Source organism: Alosa alosa, chromosome 20 (genome assembly GCF_017589495.1).
Source record: "Alosa alosa isolate M-15738 ecotype Scorff River chromosome 20, AALO_Geno_1.1, whole genome shotgun sequence".
NCBI classification, from domain to species: Eukaryota; Metazoa; Chordata; class Actinopteri; order Clupeiformes; family Clupeidae; genus Alosa; species Alosa alosa.
Genome location: NC_063208.1, coordinates 29,521,424 through 29,540,616, shown reverse-complemented (window position 1 = coordinate 29,540,616; position 19,193 = coordinate 29,521,424). Strand labels below are relative to the sequence as shown.

The 19,193-nt window shown below is 42.5% G+C and overlaps 1 long non-coding RNA gene across 1 annotated transcript; it reads right to left on the bottom strand.

Annotated features, from left to right (window-relative positions):
- Positions 1 to 502: 502 nt before the first annotated feature.
- LOC125285774 lies at positions 503 to 1,749 on the bottom strand. The gene is made up of 3 exons (XR_007192059.1): positions 1,671 to 1,749; positions 1,511 to 1,594; positions 503 to 1,293 (listed from the first exon to the last, which is right to left on the bottom strand). It is a non-coding gene; the product is annotated as an uncharacterized LOC125285774 (long non-coding RNA).
- Positions 1,750 to 19,193: the final 17,444 nt, after the last annotated feature.

Here is a 19,193-nt window from a genome sequence, read left to right as displayed (position 1 = left end):
TAGATCACTGGAAGCATAACCAAAGTTCCTTGATGCTCCGCTTTAACCCTCTCTGGCATAACCGTCTGAAGTCGTGGGTGATCTTGCAGATCAGCAACTTGGTGGACTTATGACAGCGACAGTTTGATGCTCCGAGAGATTGCAGTTCTTCAACGTAGTTTCAAACGTTAGCAGCACAATCCAGACAAGGCAGATGGCAGCTCGCAGGTCTGCAGCAGCTCGGCGGCCGTGGTAGATCTTTCGCAGAGCAGCATCTAGGTCCAGCTGTCCCGAGAAATCTCCTCGACCAGACAGTGAAGTGCAGCACCGCTCACGGATGGATGGATGGAAGAATGTCAGTCCAGGGCAAAAGCTAACGTTAGCCATAGTGTGACAGGACTGAGACCTGAGCATCAAAACTATTGTTACTACCTTTAGAGGATTAGGCAGGGCAGGCAGTCTGAAGGACAGGCGGAGGCAGAATTATAATCCATACAAAGTTTTTATTATTTTAGTTTCTCAATAAATTAGCAGTTCACAGTAAAATGGTACTAACAGTGGGCCCACTATATTCACCACAGTCAGGCTACACAACACATAGAGAGACAACAGGCTGACAGGTTAACTGGATTGAGCTTACCGGATGTATACAAACCAATTGGAGCACTATCCCGTACTTCAAGGGATCAATAAAAGAAAATTACTAAACAAAAATAATAGGAATTACAGAAATTATAAGCAAACAAAAACCCACAGCAAACCAAAGAAAAGTATCAGACACCACAGCAAACCAAAGCAAATAAAGAAACACCACAGCACACAAGCAAAAGGATTTAGCACCAAATGACTTTGCATACACATTTACCCAAGCGTAGCCACCAGCAAAGCAGAGCCAGCATGCAGACAGCACAATAACTAAACAAACACAAGCAGTTATACACTAACATTGATTAAACAAAACAAAAGCGACAGAATACACACATACATGTATATGCTCGTTCTCACATACAAACATACACAAGCTGTTAAACACTAACAATGACTAAACAAAACAAAAGCGACAGAATACACACATACACGTACATGCTCGTTCTCACATACAGACATGCACACACGCACAGAGACACACGCACCTGCACCGCAACCAACAAATTGAAGCCCAAGCACCCACAGATAGCGGACACCCTTCGGCTGACGATAGTCGGTAACAATCTGTTGCACACTGAGGAAACGACAGGGCCTTAGCAGAGGCAAGCTAGGCTAGAAAACGCCAAGCAGCAGAACGGAACAAAACAGCAGCAGTCCATGAATAGCCTACAACAAATAGAACGTCAATACAATGTCTTAATCAAATACTGAAATACTACCATAATAAACCTACTGTGCAATTATGAGAGAGCGAGGGTAGCGAGGCTTACCCAAGCGCTAGGATGAGATGGATGACTGCTGTAAACAATGCCCAGAGCTTTAGCTATAGCTACCATGGCCAACATCAAACAACGGCAAAACGCTAACAAAGTAAATATCTTACCTGAAAGGGGGAGCTTAGCGAACCCAGGATTACTGAGCAGAGCAGTGGATGAGTGCACGCCGGACAACACAAGCTGTATCAGTGCTAAAAAGTAAACAGAACGTTCTGAGTATCGGAATCCCTTAACTAACAATGCAGTCTGAATTAAATGCAAGCATACCTGTAGCACGATGTCAGCAAGTGCGAAGGACCCTGGGGAGACAATGACCGGACATGGCGCTGGAATTTGCAGCATCTAGGAGGAGGAGCAGCTTTCCGCCATTAACCACTGCACCCTATTTATGGAGCCCTGTTCATTTCCCCATTTACAAAAGGGGCGAGGCAGCAATGGGAACCAGACAGCCCCACACCCACTGCTCCGAGTCATACTGTCACAATAGCAAGCTCCCAATGGACCAACGTTAACGACATCAGTCGACTTGTTATCCGTAGGCGACCTCTGTGACAGAACCGCCCCAACACCAGTATTCGATGCATCCACCTCAAGCACAAACTGTGCAGTTGGGTCCGGGATGATGAGAATTGGGGCCGTGGTGAACTTGGCGTTATCAGATAACGCCTTATTTGCTGCGCTGTCCCAGCAAAAAGTATGTTTGGAGGATGTGAGAGAGGTTAGAGGCATGGCTATGGAGCTGTAATTCCTGATGAATTTCCTATAGAAATTAGCAAACCCCAGGAAGCGTTGCAATTCCTTCAGCCAATCAGAGACCACTTTAACCTTCTCTGGATCCATTAGCACGTTACCCGGGGAAACAACAAACCCTAGAAACGATACTGTCTGCTTATGAAACTCACATTTCTCCGCTTTGGCAAACAATTGGTTCTCCATGAGCCATTGTAGCACCTGTCTGACATGAACACAGTGAGTGTCAAGACTAGGAGAAAAAGTTAAAATGTCGTTGAGATAAACAAAAACAAAAAGATTAATGAAATCTCAGAGCACGTCATTGACCAGAGTCTGAAAAACAGCTGGAGCATTGGTCAACCCAAAAGGGAGGACCAGGTACTCATAATGACCTGTCAGGGTATTAAATGCTGTTTTCCCACTCATCCCCCTTTCTTATTTGGAACAAGTGATACGCATTGCAGAGATCCAACTTGGTGAAATACTGTGCCCCTGTGACGGGGCGTAGCGATGCGCTACCTATTCCATGTCTCAAAGACTGAGTGCAAAAATGTTGCCTTGATATGTTTATCTAGTATGTCAACGTGTTCCGTTTGTCCTCATGCTGTTTTCATATCATCTGTTAACCTAGCCATTCATCAAAACCCCCACAGCAATCCCGTAGCTTCCTAGTGCACTTTTAACATCCAATACTACGGTGATTAATATGCTATAGCTACAACCATCAATACATCTCTTACTGTTTAAAACCATACCATTTACTTCACAATCATGACCGGGTACAATAATCACGCAACACATCTTTGTTCATTACGTGTCTGTTTATTTAACTTAAAAGGTAACATAGTTTCACATACCATCACTGTGTCTTACCGGCGTCTCCTGTTTGTTTGTTCGTTTGTTTAAAGGAATGTTCTTCTTCTTCTTCTGTTTCTTGGCAGTATATACCGCCACCAACTGTACAGGAGTGTGTAATACCATGAACGTCATAAAGTCTAGGCTTATGTTAATTCAAAGTAAACAAAACAAAAATAAAACAAAACAAAACAAAACAAAACAAAACAAAACCAAAAAAAAAATGAGAATAATTATACTCTTCTCATTATACCAGTATTATTAAGATAAATAAATAAGGCTTTAAGTCTCTCCCTTGTCATGCCCTTTTCCTCAAGTATGTCATGAATTGCCAGATTACTCTATTATCATTATACTTCTTATAAGTAAACAATACATGTTCCACATCTTCATTGTCTTGGCACTCCATACATAAACCATTTCCCTTTCCTATTATCTGTAAAGTAGAATTCAAACCTGTATGTCCTAATCTAAGTCTGGTATAGACCACTTCTTCCCTTCTGTTTAAACTCAGTGATGTAACCCTTTTCCCTGTCACATTCTTCTGAATTTTATGGTAGTGTCCAGCCTTAAATTCTGTCTCCCATTCTCCTTGCCATTTTTGTATAATTTCAGATTTAATTATGGATTTTGCTTCACCCTTTCCCATTGGAACATTAATTCCTATATATTTGTTTTCCAACATCTTTTTTGCAATCTTATCCGCCTCTTCATTTCCTGAACCCAACAAAATTGAACACTTATTCCGAGACTTCTGAGCTGCAATAGTAAATGTTTTATTTCAATTATCAAGTCATCCCTTGATGAGTGACCTGTATCTAGGCTATGTAAAGCTGCCATGGAATCTGTACAGATTACACTTCTCAATGGCTTAACCTCTTCGATCCACCTAAGGGCTGTTATTAACCCAGTAATTTCAACAGAATATACAAACAAACAGTTATTTAATCTATATCCCTCTCTTTTATTAAATTCTGGGATATACATCCCAATACCACAATGCCCATTTTGTGGATCTTTTGATCCATCAGTATATATTTGAACATGTCCATAGAAGGATGTTTTTAAATATCCTTGGCAGTATGTTGCAAAGCTTTGGTCATTTGGATACTCTTTTTTACCTTTCAGTAATTCACTGTTAACCTCTGGTGATGGGAGAATCCATGGGGCAACAGCACTTCCAATGAAGGACTAAATTTTAGTTCTTTAATTCCATATTGTTCTGCTGTACTGTTGATGTTCCAACCAAACCCTTTTGATTCTTTTTGGTACTCCCAGCAATCTCTAAGAACTGATATTGCTGGATTATTAACACTTCCTATCAGCCTAACCCAGTATGTTAGGGACAGCTTAATATACCTTAAACTGAATGGAGACTCCTCTGATTCTATTAATAATGCACTTGTGGGGGTTGTTTTAATAGCTCCTAATGCAATTTGTATCGCTTTGAATTGAATTCTCTCAAGTTTCCTTAGAGAAGTCTTGCATGCTGAACTATAAACAACACATCCATAGTCTATATTAGATCTAATTAAAGCTTTATAAATGTACATCAAAGACTGTTTATCTGCACCCCAACACTGTCCAGTGATCATCCTCATTAGATTTAAAACCGTTTTACATTTTGTTTCAACATGTTCTATATGATACTTGATACGACTATGATACCATGTAAGTCTTTCATCTAACCACATCCCCAAATATTTAAATTTCTTCTCTCTTTCTATTGATTGTTTATACAGCATAATTTTATATCTTTCTGGAATCTTCTTTCTGGTAAAGAACATGACCTTTGTTTTAGGAATGGAGAATTTAAATCCCCAATCAATACCCCATTGTTCTAACACTTGTATGTCCTTTTGAATAGCTGTGGTTATGTATGCTATGTTGCGTCCCCTTTTCCATATGACCGCATCATCTGCATACAACAGCCCTTCATTTCTTTCCCCCAATTTTTAAAATATATCATTTACCATAATATTGAATAGTATGGGACTAATAACACTCCCTTGAGGAATTCCACTTTCCACTGTATGCTCTTTACTTATTCCACTACCAACTTTGACTCTTATTGTACGTTGTGACAGAAAGACTAGTATATAATTATACATTCTCTCACTGATTCCCATTTTATCTAACTTAATTAATAGACCCTCTCTCCACATAGTGTCATACGCTTTTTCAATATCTAAAAACACTGCCACCATGACTTCTTTCATAATTAATGTCTTCTCTATTTCATTGCTGAGCTTTACTAGAGCATCAGTTGTGGATTTGCTTTTCCTGAACCCTGTTTGATATTTTTTAAATGGACATTTATATTCAAGAAAGTAATTTAACTGTGCCACTACCATCTTTTCCATTAGTTTTCCTAAATGTGATGTTAAGGCAATAGGTCTGTAATTTTCTGGATTGCTAGAATCCTTTTCTGGCTTGGGAAATGGAAGAATGGTTGCACTTTTCCAGACTTTTGGTAATTTCCCCTCATTCCAAATCTTATTGAATAATTCAAGTACTTTTTCCAGGAATTTATCAGGCAGATTTCTAATCATTACATAACATATATTATCACATCCTGGAGAAGAGTATCCTGTGTTACTTAAAGCCATTTTGAGTTCTGATAAGCTAAATTCAATATCTAATATAGACATACTTCACTCTGATATTAAGAATATCTTTATTAGCATTTAGTATCTCTTCCTTTCTTTTCTTAAAACACTCATCCATATGATTACCTTTGTGAATTTCTGCAAATTTGAATCCAAGCATATTGGCTTTCTCCATATCTGTAATTGCTTCATTTTGTCCTTCAATTAAGTAATACAGGAACATGTGGGGGTTTATATTTACCTATCATCTTTTTAACCATCAGCCACATTTTATTTAGTGTAGTTTCTTTTTCAATTGTTGAGCAAAATTGTCTCCAAGATTCTTTTTTTGCTTCTTTGATAACTTTCCTAGCCAAAGCCTTTTTTCTTTGATAGTCCATAAGATTATCCATTGTAAGCGTTGTGCGCAATATTTTAAAAGCTCTATTTCTGTTCTTAATAGCTCCTGAAGACTTCTCATTCCACCATGGGACATTAGTTTTTCCCTTTTGGCTCATATTGTTAGAAATACTCTGGCTTGCTGCTACAACAATACACATACTTAAGTTATGATTCATTTCATCAATACTCTGATCTGTTTCATCATGTATTTCATTTAATTCATCTATACAACATTCATTACATTTCTCCCAGTTTGCTTTCTTAAAACACCATCTATGATGAGCATATATTTCATCAATCTTAAAATCAATATCTATTTGACATATTATTGGAAAATGATCACTTCTCATACTTGTGCTATGATCAACTTCCCATTCACACCTGCTGGCTATTCTCCTATCAATTAAAGTGAGGTCAATACATGAAGTCTTATTCTTGTAAATATTTATTCTTGTACCATTACCATTATTCAAGCATACTAGCATCCTTTCATTTATCATTTCTTCTAATACTTCCCCATTTAAATCTGTATATTTACTTCCCCATAAACTATTATGGGCATTAAAATCTCCACACCATATTTCTCTTTGGCCTCCCTTATTAATACTTCTCATTAAATCATGTGTTATTGCTTTACATGGGTTATAATAATTAATGACAGTAAGTTTTTCTTTGTCTCCATTAAAGATTTCAGTAACTACATTTTCATGATCAGTTACTGTGTTAATGTGTCTAAATGAGATCCCTTCTTTAATAAATGTGATGCAACCTCCTCCTCTGTCTTTTTTCCTGTCTAACCTTATACTATGATATCCTTTCAATATAAATTCTAAATGAGGTTTTAACCATGTTTCTTGTATACATATAATGTCTGGCTTGTTTGTCAGTTCTTGAACATACCTTTTAAATTCCTGTCCGTTCGCTATCAAACTTTGCGCGTTCCACTGGAGAATGACAAACACCATTATTACTTTAACCATTTTGGGACCCTCCATATTTCTGATTTAGTGTTTCATGAATATCATCTGCCTTTGTTATCATCCCCAAAACATCATTAGCAGCTTCCACAACTGATTTGATTTTATCACTTTTCTTAACATGTACCATAGTGACATTAAGCACTGAACACATAAAAGCAATAAATTCATTTTTCTTTATCAGTAGAGTCTCATCTGAGATTCTTGTCTTACATCCACAGCAGTTTGTAGGCCTACTAGGTGTCCTGTGAGTCTTGTTCTGTTGGTTTATTTTCCCCAAAGGAATTGCATTATTCTCTTGGCTTGTGCTAGGCCTATTACTCTCTGCACTCCTTATTTCTTGTAGGTAAATAGGAGCTGAATTTTCTTCATTCTTATTTTTCACAATGCATTTGATTGCCTCAGCATATGAGACGTTATGTGCCACCTTGTATTTCTGAACTTCCTTAGCTTCCTTTTGCTTCACACATCCTCCGTATGCTGCACTGTGTTGTCCTCCACAATTACAGCATTTCAATTCTACATCATCTCCACATTGCCCATACTCGTGTTCATTTCCACATTTAGCGCACCTAAGTTTACCTCGGCACTGTGCAGCTACATGCCCAAATCTCTGACATTTAAAGCACCTCATTGGATGTGGAATATACTCTCTTACTGGATAGCACATGAAGCCTATTTGAACTTTATACGGCATGTCATTTTTAAACCACAGTAATATTGACAAGCTTTCTATTTTCTCCTTTCCTTTAGTTAATCGCTTTGCATCAACAATCTCCTCCTCCTTTCAGACTATTTTTGATTTCTTCACACTGAAGTTGGAATTCCAGTTATGACTCCTCTCTTTCCTGACTTTACTCCTGGAACGTGTGATGTTATATTGGCCTTATTCAATGTGTCTTTTTTTAAGATGACCTCCCTTTGTTCTTTAGACGCTGCAAAAATCATTAGCTTCCCATCTCCCATGAAACGTGCATGTTTTATTTTCCCTATTTCTTCCTCAATTGCTTTGGTGATATGGATTGGGTGTAAATGTGGCCCTCCCTTTTGTTCAAATACAACAATCACTTTCCATGTGTCTTTACTTAATTGCTGTACCTTAGTTCCAACTCCTTCAGGTCTGCTTTTCTTTTTAATCGTATCAGTAGACTCAGGTTCAGATCCACTATCTGATCTTGGTCGACCCTTTTTTCTCCTGACTTCTTCCCACAACATTTCATTACTAAACACATGCTCACTATCCGATAATTGGCCATCTGACTCGTCCGACATAGTTCAGCTTACATTCACTGTACAGTTGTTATTAGTTATCTGTCAGTGGTAACAAACAAATTCGATTTCAAACCTTCCGCGTTCCTCCACCAGCTCACGTCAGTTCTGACTTGCCCCCACTGATCCTTCCTTTGCACCAGGAGATCTATCACCCTAAAGGAATGTTTGCCGCGATTGTCAGGTTTAAATGGCCTGAAATGACGCTATGACTTCGGGGTCAATAGGATGTGACCCGGAGTTTAATTTATTAATTTATTAGCTGCTAAGGGATAATGTGGCTTTGCCAAATGTTAGCTAGAATGATCTAAATAATATTATTCAATTTCTAGCATTATAGATGTGTGCAGTTTTGCTGGTTTTAAGCTTTTATTGTCTACTCACCTGAGCCACCCCTGTATTGTACTGTGGTGTTGGTATGTGCCAATTTGAGGGGTGCGCTTCAGGCCTATATAGACTTGCTGTTTCAGTCTGTCTGGAGAGCTAGAGTTGAGGACATAAGTCTGTTGTATGCTCTAAAGGTGACTTGTTTCCAAGTCTGTTTGTAAGCAGCTGCCTTATTGGTTTTTGATACATTTTTTGACTGTCATGTCAATTTTCTTTATTTTTCGAACAGTATTTTGTTTTCTTTAATTTTGCTAATTTTAATTGCCTTTTTGGCCTTAATTGGGATACAGAAAATAAAAATCCCATCTTTCAACATCATCTCCGACTTCTCCCGAGTGTTTACACCTGCTCACGACTTCTCTCTCACATCTACCCTCAACATTTGGTGGCAGTGGTTTCCGGGTAAATAGTGTCTGAGCAGCACTCAGTGAGTCCAGATGGATAATCAAGGCAGAGGTACGGCACCCCCTAGAGATGGTTCAGCTACGGGGACCAGGCCCAAATCCACAGAGTCATCCAAGCATCCCACTCCTGTGGCAGAAGACAGAACAGATCGCTTGGAGAAGATTGTGAGAACGATGGTGGAGTCTCAGCGGCGTCAGCAGGACCAGATAGAGGCAGAGGCACTCTGGCAAGAACGGAGGTGGAAAGGTATGGAGCACCAATTCAAGCAACTACAGCAGCTGGTGAGGGGCGATCCAGCATCAACGCAGGCGATGAGGCAGCCACTCGCGGGACTGCAGCAGATGGATCTACCCAGCTCCCGCCCTTCGACAGCCTTTGACCCACTCTACATGCCTTTTCTGGACTTACCAACTCCTCAGCCACATCCAGGTCAGCACCCAGCACCTAGGATGCAGAGCTCCCTCAACTCCACAGCTTTCGGCCTTGCCGCACCTCTGAACCTCCAGCGGGGGTGGAAACCCCCTAAGATGTCCCCATATGAAGAGGGCGAAGATATTGAGCACTATTTGACAACCTTCGAAAGGCTCGCAGCAGCAAGTCAGTGGCCCCATAAGACTTGGGCATTGTACCTCGTGCCCTTGTTAAATGGTAAGGCCAGATCTGCCTACGTAGCCATGTGCTTTGAAGACAGCCAGGATTACATGAAAGTGAAGCAAGCCATTCTCAACAAATTCAACATCAGCGCCGAGACTTACCGCCAGCGTTTCCGCTCCAAGTCCATCAAGGAGGGTGAGACGGCGAAAGAACTGCAAGCCCGGCTAAAGGACCTGATGGAGAAGTGGCTAGTTCCAGAGACGAGAACCAAGGACCAGGTGTGTGACCAAATTGGGCTGGAGCAGTTCCTGGGCATGCTGTACCCTGAGCTTCAGGTGTGGGTGAAAGAACGCACCCCAGAATCATCGGCGCAAGCAGCAGACCTGGTGGAGACCTTCATGGCCGCAAGGCAATCCAGAAGAGGATATCACCTGGGTCCACAACAGCAGGACTGGAGAAGACCCTACCAAGCAGCCCAGCGAGAGCCTGAGAAGACATCCTCTGGTAAGTCTGCGGGTGGTAGTGGTCGTGTGTTTAGGCCCTCCAACAGCCCCAATAGCCCCAGTGTTAGCCCCACTCCAGCTGGAACACCTAGAGTACCTGTATGTCACGGTTGTGGTCAGCAAGGTCACATTATTCCCAATTGCACACTGAAGAAAGTGTCTGATTCTAGACTATGTTACTTACCTGGCCCTAGCAAGCACTTGCCTTGTACTTTTTCTGATGTTACCGTCCCTGTGAAGATAAGAGGAAAGACAGTGCAGGCTTTAGTTGACTCAGGAAGTAGTCAGTCTTTCATTTGTAAATCCTGTTTGAAGTCCGATGTTCAGCCCGTGGGCAAAGTGAGAGTCTGCATCCATGGCGATGAATCTGAGCACCAGACCAGCGAGGTTCTCATAGAGATTAATGGCCAAAAATATTTGTTAACTGTAGGGATTTTGGATAAATGCCCTTACCCTGTGATTTTATGTCAGGATGTGCCAGTTCTTACAAAGCTATTGCAAAGTGTTAACACAGTGCTTATGTTACAACTAGAGCACAGGCCAGAGATAAACCAGACTCTAATGTTTGGTCAGAGTTACCATTTGAGGGTTGTCCTGGTGACAAACCTAAAAAGTCCAAGGCAGAGAGGCGTAGAGCAAAGATGGAAGGTACTGCAGTGCAGGAAAGTCTGTTCTCCCCACAACTAGAGGGCACTGAAGTCTTTTGTGAAGATTTCAAGAAGCTTCAGCAGGAAGACCCCACACTTAGCTCTTGCTTTTTGTCTGTTAAAACCGATGATGAGGCTAGAGAAGCCATGAGGAAAGGTGACATGTGTTTTGATGTCAATAATGATAAACTGTATCGAGTGAGTGCAGATACAGAGCAGTTAGTTGTTCCTGGGGCTCTTAGAGCCAAAGTGTTACACCTGGGTCACTGTATTCCATGGTCAGGACATCTAGGCAGGGAGAAGACAGAGAAGAGAATCCTGCAAAGATTTTATTGGCCAGGTTTCAGCAAGGACATAGCAGAGTACTGTAGGCCCTGTTCAGAGTGCCAGTTGTCTGCTCGCTCCCCTCATCAGTCTCCCAATTATTGACACACCTTTTAGTCGCATTGCCATGGATGTAGTTGGTCCCTTAGAGAGGAGTAGGGCAGGGCACCGCTATATCTTAGTAATTTGTGATTACGCCACACGTTACCCAGAGGCATTCCCCCTCAGAAATACTAAGGCAAGGCAAGTGGCCAATAGTTTAATTCAACTTTTCTCCCGTGTGGGTGTCCCCAAAGAAATCTTAACTGATCAGGGAACTAATTTCACCAGCAAGGCGTTGAGGCAGGTGTACTCCCTGTTAGGAATCCGGGGCATTAAAACCACACCCTACCACCCGCAGACCGACGGCATGGTTGAGAGATTCAATCAGACCCTAAAGTCGATGCTGCGGGAGTTCGAGTCAGAGTCAGGAGCTGACTGGGACCAGTGGCTTCCTTACCTGTTGTTTTCCTATAGGGAAGTACCGCAGGCATCCACCGGGTTCTCCCCCTTCGAACTCTTGTTCGGACAGGAGGTGAGAGGCCCGCTAGACATCCTCCGAGAGCGTTGGGAGGGGGACGCTCCTCACCAGCCAGTAAACATTGCGAGCTATGTCCTGAAAATGCGGGAGAAGCTGGACCAGCTGAGCTCCATGGCCCACCAACACCTGGCCCAGGCTCAAACGAGGCAGAAAATGTGGTATGACCGGACAGCACACAGTCGCACCTTTGTGTCCGGACAGAAAGTGCTACTGCTGTTGCCATCATCAGAGAGCAGTCTTCTGGCGAAGTGGCAAGGCCCTTTCACAGTACTTCGCAAGGTCGGCGAGGTTACCTATGAGATGTCAATGCCAGACAGATGTCGCTCCAAACAGATCTTCCACGTGAACCTCCTAAAACTATGGATTGACCGACCATCTTCCATTCTTGTATTTTCCTACTGCGGACGGTGAGTCAACCTACCCCTCCGTTACCCACTTGACAACCGAACAGCAGGAGGACCTGCTGAACATCATCCCAAGAGGCCTGTTCCGAGACCAGCCGGGGCGAACTGACGTCATCACCCACGACATTCGGCTGACTTCTCCGGGCCCTATCCGTCAGACCACCACCAGGGTTCCGGCGCGACTGATCCCCACGCTGAAGCAGGAGGTGTTGGCAATGCTGGAGATGGGGGTGATCGAGACATCACACAGCGAGTGGTGCAGTCCCATGGTCCTGGTGCCAAAAAAGGACGGGGGGCTCCGCTTCTGTGTCTGTGTCAAAACTGAATACCATCTCAGCGTTTGACCCATATCCCATGCCCCGAGTGGACGAGCTAGTGGAGCGCCTGGGAAAGGCCGAGTTTCTCAGCACGTTAGACTTGTGTAAGGGGTACTGGCAGGTGCCACTCACCCCTCAAGCACAGGAACTGACTGCCTTCAAAGCTCCATCTGGCCTGTTCCAGTTTAAGGTCATGCCCTTTGGCCTACATGGCGCAGCAGCAACATTCCAGCGTCTCATGGACGAGGTGCTTAGGGGCGCTGAGGACTACACTGCTGCTTATATCGATGACGTTATAATTCACAGTTCGTCGTGGAAAGAACACCTTCAACACCTGAGTGATGTCTTCCGTAGGATTCGTCAGGCTGGGCTAGTTGTGAATGCTAGCAAATGCCAGCTTGCCCAGTCTGAAGGATGCTACCTGGGATATGTCCTGGGTGGTGGCACAATACATCCTCAGGTCAGCAAGGTGGACGCCATCCGCAGCTCCCAGCCGCCTTCAACCAAGAAGGGGGTGAGATCTTTCCTGGGGTTGGTCGGATGGTACCGGCATTTTATCCCCAACATTTCAAGCCGGGCGCATAGGTACCGTCACGGTACCGGTACCGTCACGCATTGCGGAGATCCAACTTGGTGAAAAACTGTGCCCCTGTGACGGGGCGCATAGCTACCTATTCCATGTCTCATGTCTCCAAGTCTGTTTGTAAGCAGCTGCCTTATTGTATTTTGATACATTTTTTGACTGTGATGTCAATTTTCTTTATTTTTCGAACAGTATTTTGTTTTCTTTAATTTTGCTAATTTTTATTGCCTTTTTGGCCTTAATTGGGATACAAAAAATAGAAAATCCCATCTTTCAACATCATCTCCGACTTCTCCCAAGTGTTTACACCTGCTCACGACTTCTCTCTCACATCTACCCTCAACAGCCCCTTGGAGTAATTCAAAGGCGGTAGACATGAGTGGCAATGGGTAGCGATTCTTGATAGTTATCTCATTCAATCCTCGATAATCAATACAGGGCTTAAGGGACTTTTACTTTCCTTCTTTCCTACAAAGAAGAAGCCCGCACCAGCGGGAGAGGAAGAAGGCCGGATGATTCCTGCTGCCAAGGATTCAGAGATATATTTGTCCATTGCCACCCCCTCTGGTGGTGAGAGTGAGTAAATGCGACCCTTGGGAGGTGTGGTTCCGGGCAATAGCTCAATGGCACAATCATAAGGCCGGTGAGGGGGAAGAGCAGTAGCCCGGGCCTTACTAAACACTTGACTGAAATCAAGATATTCAGGGGGTATATTGGAGAGGTCTGTAGATATATCAGGGCTGGGCTCTTGAGGGGCTATGGGAACCTGAGCTGAAGACAAACAAGTGGCTAAACAATAAGGGCTCCAAGAAAAATTCGTTTCATCCCTCCAATTTATGTGAGGATTGTGTAAACATAGCCAGGGTAAACCTAGGACAAGTGGAACATGGGAATTCTTCATAGCAAAAAATGAAATGGACTCAATATGATATATATATAATATATAAAACTTCAAATGAACAGGTTCAGTAACCTGTGTAATTGGGCTTAATCTGACGCCATTCAGAGCTCTGGTCACTAGGGGGAGCTCAAGCTGATTCCCAACTCCTCAGCTAACGAAGTCTGGATTAAATTCTGGTCTGCGCCTGAGTCAATGAGGGCCCGTACTGAATGAACATTACCATGAAGAACTATCTCAACAAAAAACATTGATCTTTCTGCAGGGGAAGAATGCCCCACTATGCCCACCTGCATCTACTGGTAGCTGGCTCTTTTAAACAGCATCGAGAAGCGAAGTGGCCCTGATTGCCACAATAGTAGCAAGAGTCGGTCTCATGCAGTCTTCTTCTCTCTGCAGATGAAACCCGAGTTCAACCAATTTGCATTGGCTCCGGTTCCACGGTGGAGGGTATAGGGGGTTGAGGAGCTTGATAATAATTTTCAGATCGTCGCAACCTTCGGAAGTCTCGCTGCCGCAATCGGGAATCCACTCTGCCGGCTAAGTCAATATGGCCATCGAGATCACCTGGCAATTAATGAGAAACAAGTTCATCCAAAATGGAGCTATTTAGGCCATGATAAAAGGCATCATACAAGGCACTGTTGTTGCAATCAATTGAGGCTGCCATGGTGCGGAACTCACAGTGTTTCCCCTAGATTTTTTTCCAGCAGCGGTGCTGTTGATCCCCCCCAAAAAAAGAAAATGTTGAAAAAATGACTCCTTAAATGGTGACTTCTGGTAGATTTTGTGAAAGAAATGGACAGATTGAGTGTTATTAAATGGACAGATTGAGAAATTATGACATAACCATCAACACAAGCATCTACAAAGCATGATTATTGCAGTACTTGAACAGGATTATTCATGGTTTTTTTCACCTTTTCATTTACATTATTAGTAATTAGCCACTGTACAACTGTACACTGTAGGCCACTGTACAAACTATTACTATTTAGAATTATTTACGATACATGATACATTCAAAAATAATTTATGTCCTATTTTTTTTTAATTAAGGCATTAAGACAAAAGGCAAAATATGTTTTTTATTCCTCCCTTTAGCCAATTTCAGCATGGGTGTCTTAACTTTTGCACAGCACTGTATAAACTATATAGACTTCTCTTTCATGTCATTACACTGTATTGGTGCTATGCAAGTCGAATTGAGTGCCTTTCACTTTAAGGCCGTGACGGCCCGTGGAGCTTGCTTGATTCTCACAGTTTTAAGCTAACTTAGTAGCGTTGTTGTGCATGGTGCATAAGAATATGTGGATGAAATGAATTATGTTTTCCATGTCATTTGGTAAAATAAATGCTAAAAACTCGAAGAAAATCTATCTTGGATTATAGGAGATAAGTGTCATTTCTAATTTTGGTGAGCTCTACAGGAATTACAAACTATCTCCATATGTAAATGGTTGCGTATCCTATTACTCAAATTCAATTAAACCCACCCATAGGCTAGCTAGACCTTAGTTTCACAGCCTAGGTATTTTAGCAACACAGGGCTTGAAAGCATTGCCTGTATCACAAACAAAAACGAAACAATGCGTAGATTTATCTGGGAATAGGCTACTGAAGGTAGAGCTACCTCGCTGGCGTGTTTAATTTGGTTCCTTGGTTAACATAATGTAGGCTACGTTTTTTTGCACAAAATTGTGTCTGCTAATGAACTTAAACATAAACACAAACAAGCATGATCTCCTGGAATCCCTGACTGCGCCTTCAACGTTAGCTTACTATTATTTGTTGACATCAAACCTGAACGAACGGCAGCTGTTCCTGAAGTTCACTTGTGTGTTTAAAAAAAAAAAAAAAAGTAATTAGGCAACTTTTTTTGCAGTGGCGCTTGAATTCCAGGAGCGGCGCTGCGCCGCTGATGAATACATTGTAGGGGAAACACTGAACTCAATAGCAAAATCATACACCGACCTATTGCCTTGTCTTAACCCGACAAACACGGGACGTCCTCCGGACCTTATGCCGACATTCACGACGTCCCCGATTGGTCCCGAACGTCATGTTCTCTAGCGGACGTTCCGGTGACCTTATTGACGTCCGGAGCAAGTTATCGTTTGGTTATTGCGTGACGTCCGGTGCAGGACTTTCTGGGGACGTCACCGTCAGGTACCTCGGATGACATTTGCATATGGTCATTTCAAATACCTTCTAAGGACCCGACAATAACGTTATACTGGGGACATGGGGGGGGCGTTTGTTTATTCAGACATGGCAGCGAGTTGAGAGCTCTCTGGCTACCGCCTGCAGGGGCGGAGACATCACATCCATGCGACTTCACGTTACACGTCTGGGGATGACTAAAGTATCTATCTATCTAGTCTGTAAGTCTCTCTAGCAGTAGCTGCATTAGCCTACCGTAGTCTAAGGCAACATATCATACAGTTTATGAAGTTGTGCGTCTATTTGCTCATAGACGCACAACTTCATAAACTGGGAAGGTTTGTTAACGTTAAACTCAAAATGTAGGCCTATGCAGACATGCTGAATTATGTAGCACATAAATTTTGAGTTTAACGTTAATGTATAACGTTACAAACTAGGGAAGGGATTTTATCAAATTCATGTTAGCTGATGTGATGCTTGGTGTAACGTTAGCAAAGTCGCTGTTCTTAGCTTCTAGCTTAGCCTACAATGCGCATTTCTTCAGATAACTGTCATTACGTGATGCATGTAACATGCTCTAAATAGGCAGTGGTTTATTTAACGTAGTCACGTTACTTATTATCTGTTTTATTTTCAGAAACACACACCGCGGCCGGTTGGGACTGAACCGACTTTTGGAGCTGAATACAATGCAATAAAACTAGAGAAATGTTAAAAACAGACCACGTAGCATTTGTTTAGGGTTGTCTAGCAACAGAAGTGACTACTTAATTTGTAAAGCAAAAATATCTAGCTCTACATTGCAGAAGAATTAAGAATACTGCTTCTTCGTGACTTGTTTAAATGCTAGCGTTTAAAAGTGTCACACATAGCCGTCCCCGATGTTACAGCAGCTCCTTGTGGAAACAGCAAAGAGTGCACATATCCGGTGAGATTTCTGACGAGGAGCAATCTCTCTGCCTCACTAGAGCCTTACTGTTTATTAATAAAACAATGATATAGAATAGAAACATCTGGAATCTATTTATTTCATCTTAAAGTTGGCTACAAAGAGCATTAAGAGAAAACGATACATTTTTCTTTATCTGCAATGTTCCAGGAAGATAGGCTTACATTTATAGGCTGTCCCTGTTTGATCACAGGTCCAAGAAAACGAGTGGATATAACGTCAATGCATTCTAGTTATGTTTCATGTACTTTATTTCATGTTGAGTTTTGCTTCCCAGCATGCATTGCGATTCATTTAGTATTTTTGGCTATTATTAGTTTTTAATATTTTGAAACAATATGGTTTGAACAATTTATCTTAGGCTAGCCTAGGCCTACTCTGATGATGTTTTGAACAATATGCTACGGGATATGCCCATTAAAACGTCATTTTAGTTTATTAAGAAAATGACACCGTAGATGTGAAAGCAGCACATCCTAGCCCGGTATAAATGTCCATGTCTACTCATCATTAGTGTAATGCATTCGGAGGACGTGATTTCATACATGCATGAACATATGAGGTGAGTGAAGTTGATTGTGTACTTGTAGAACAAGTCGTTAATGCGTGTTCATGTTCCTTCTCTCCTAGCAACGCTGAGACTTACAGGATGTAATAGCCTACCATACTAAATCGCGCTTCATGTTTTTTGTTTTTTTTTACCATCGCGGAAATATAAACGTCAGCGCATAACGTTGCGGTGACCATTACAGGGCGTCCTCTCAAAGTCTACGTGGGCGTCTTTTTAGACCTCCAGAACAGAGGTCCGCGGGACGTAAAGGGAACCCTACACAATGTCGAGGAGGTGACGTTCGCCAGGGGACCTTTAGGGGACGTCGCCAGGACTTTATTTTGTTTACTGGGAACCCTATCAGCTGTCTCCCTACCCTTTGGAAAACGATCAAACACTTTCGACATCTCCTCCGAGAACTCCTCGAAACTTGAGCAACACGGGGCTCTAGCGTCCCACACCGCTGTTCACCATTCCCGAGCCTTGCCACTTAACAGTGTGATAACATATGCGACTTGAGAACCCTCAGTTGGAACGGCAGAAGCCTGGAGCTGCAGGATTCTGTGGATCCGGACCTGGAGCTGGTGAAGGCACACCGGAGGCTTGGAGCTGTTGCAGCTGAGCAGAAAGATTCTGCACAGAGTCAGAAATACTTGTTAGTCCATGGTGGACCTTGGCTAGTTCTTGCTGATGAACACCAAGCAGAGTCCCCTGTTTTTTAATGGCCGCTTTGACGGTGTCTTTGTCCGCTGGGTTCATGTCCTGGCCGAGTTATTCTGTCATGGGCAAGGCTATTATGAACCCAGATGCAGACACAGAGACAGGAATTGCGTTTAGGTATCTTTAATAACAGGCCCAGCACACACAGTCAGTTGTCTTGTAGACCAGAGTTTGTGAAATCAGCAACAGTCTATTCACAAAGTAAATGTAGCCTCGCTACTCACGAAAAAGGGAACACAAAATGTTCCAGTGAAAGTCTGTAATCCTCCAGGTCAGAAAATCCACAAAACGTCAGGCAGAAACAAATCCAAAGACAGTCCAGAGATCGGTAACCAGGAAAATCCAACAATACAAGTGCAGCAGTCCGTGAAAAACAGCCCTCAGTGGATATGGCAAGCGTGATAACACGGCAACCTAGATGCCTGGGGAATGATTAGGGGGCCAGATTGGGAATTTCTGTGAATTGGGGATTTTGGTGCCTTTTCCTTAAGTCTGCATCTATGCATAGCGTTGTGATGTGAAACACAGGGTTACCCAAAGGGAGGCTGGAAGGTTGAAAAAACATCAGTAAACAACTGCCATGAAACGGAAACATGTTTTTTCTGTTGTCAATTTAATGATGGGTCACAGGTGCTATCCCATTCCTGTTATTAGTATTTTGAACCCTTAAACCCTTGCAAACTTTACCACTTGGGACAGATGTCAGTTAAGTCTTTGAGGGTTCAGGGCTGAGACCTTAGGGATGAGATTGGGATTCAGCCATTCCCTTACCATAAAAAGCTATACTTAAAGTTAATTTTATTAGGTAAACTTAAAGGTGCTCTAAGGAATGTTACGCAGTTTCTAAACTAAAACATTTTTTGTCACATACAGCAAACATCACCTCACCATCCGCTAGCTACCTGTGCCCTGAATACACTGTAAAAAGTTTCAATTGCAC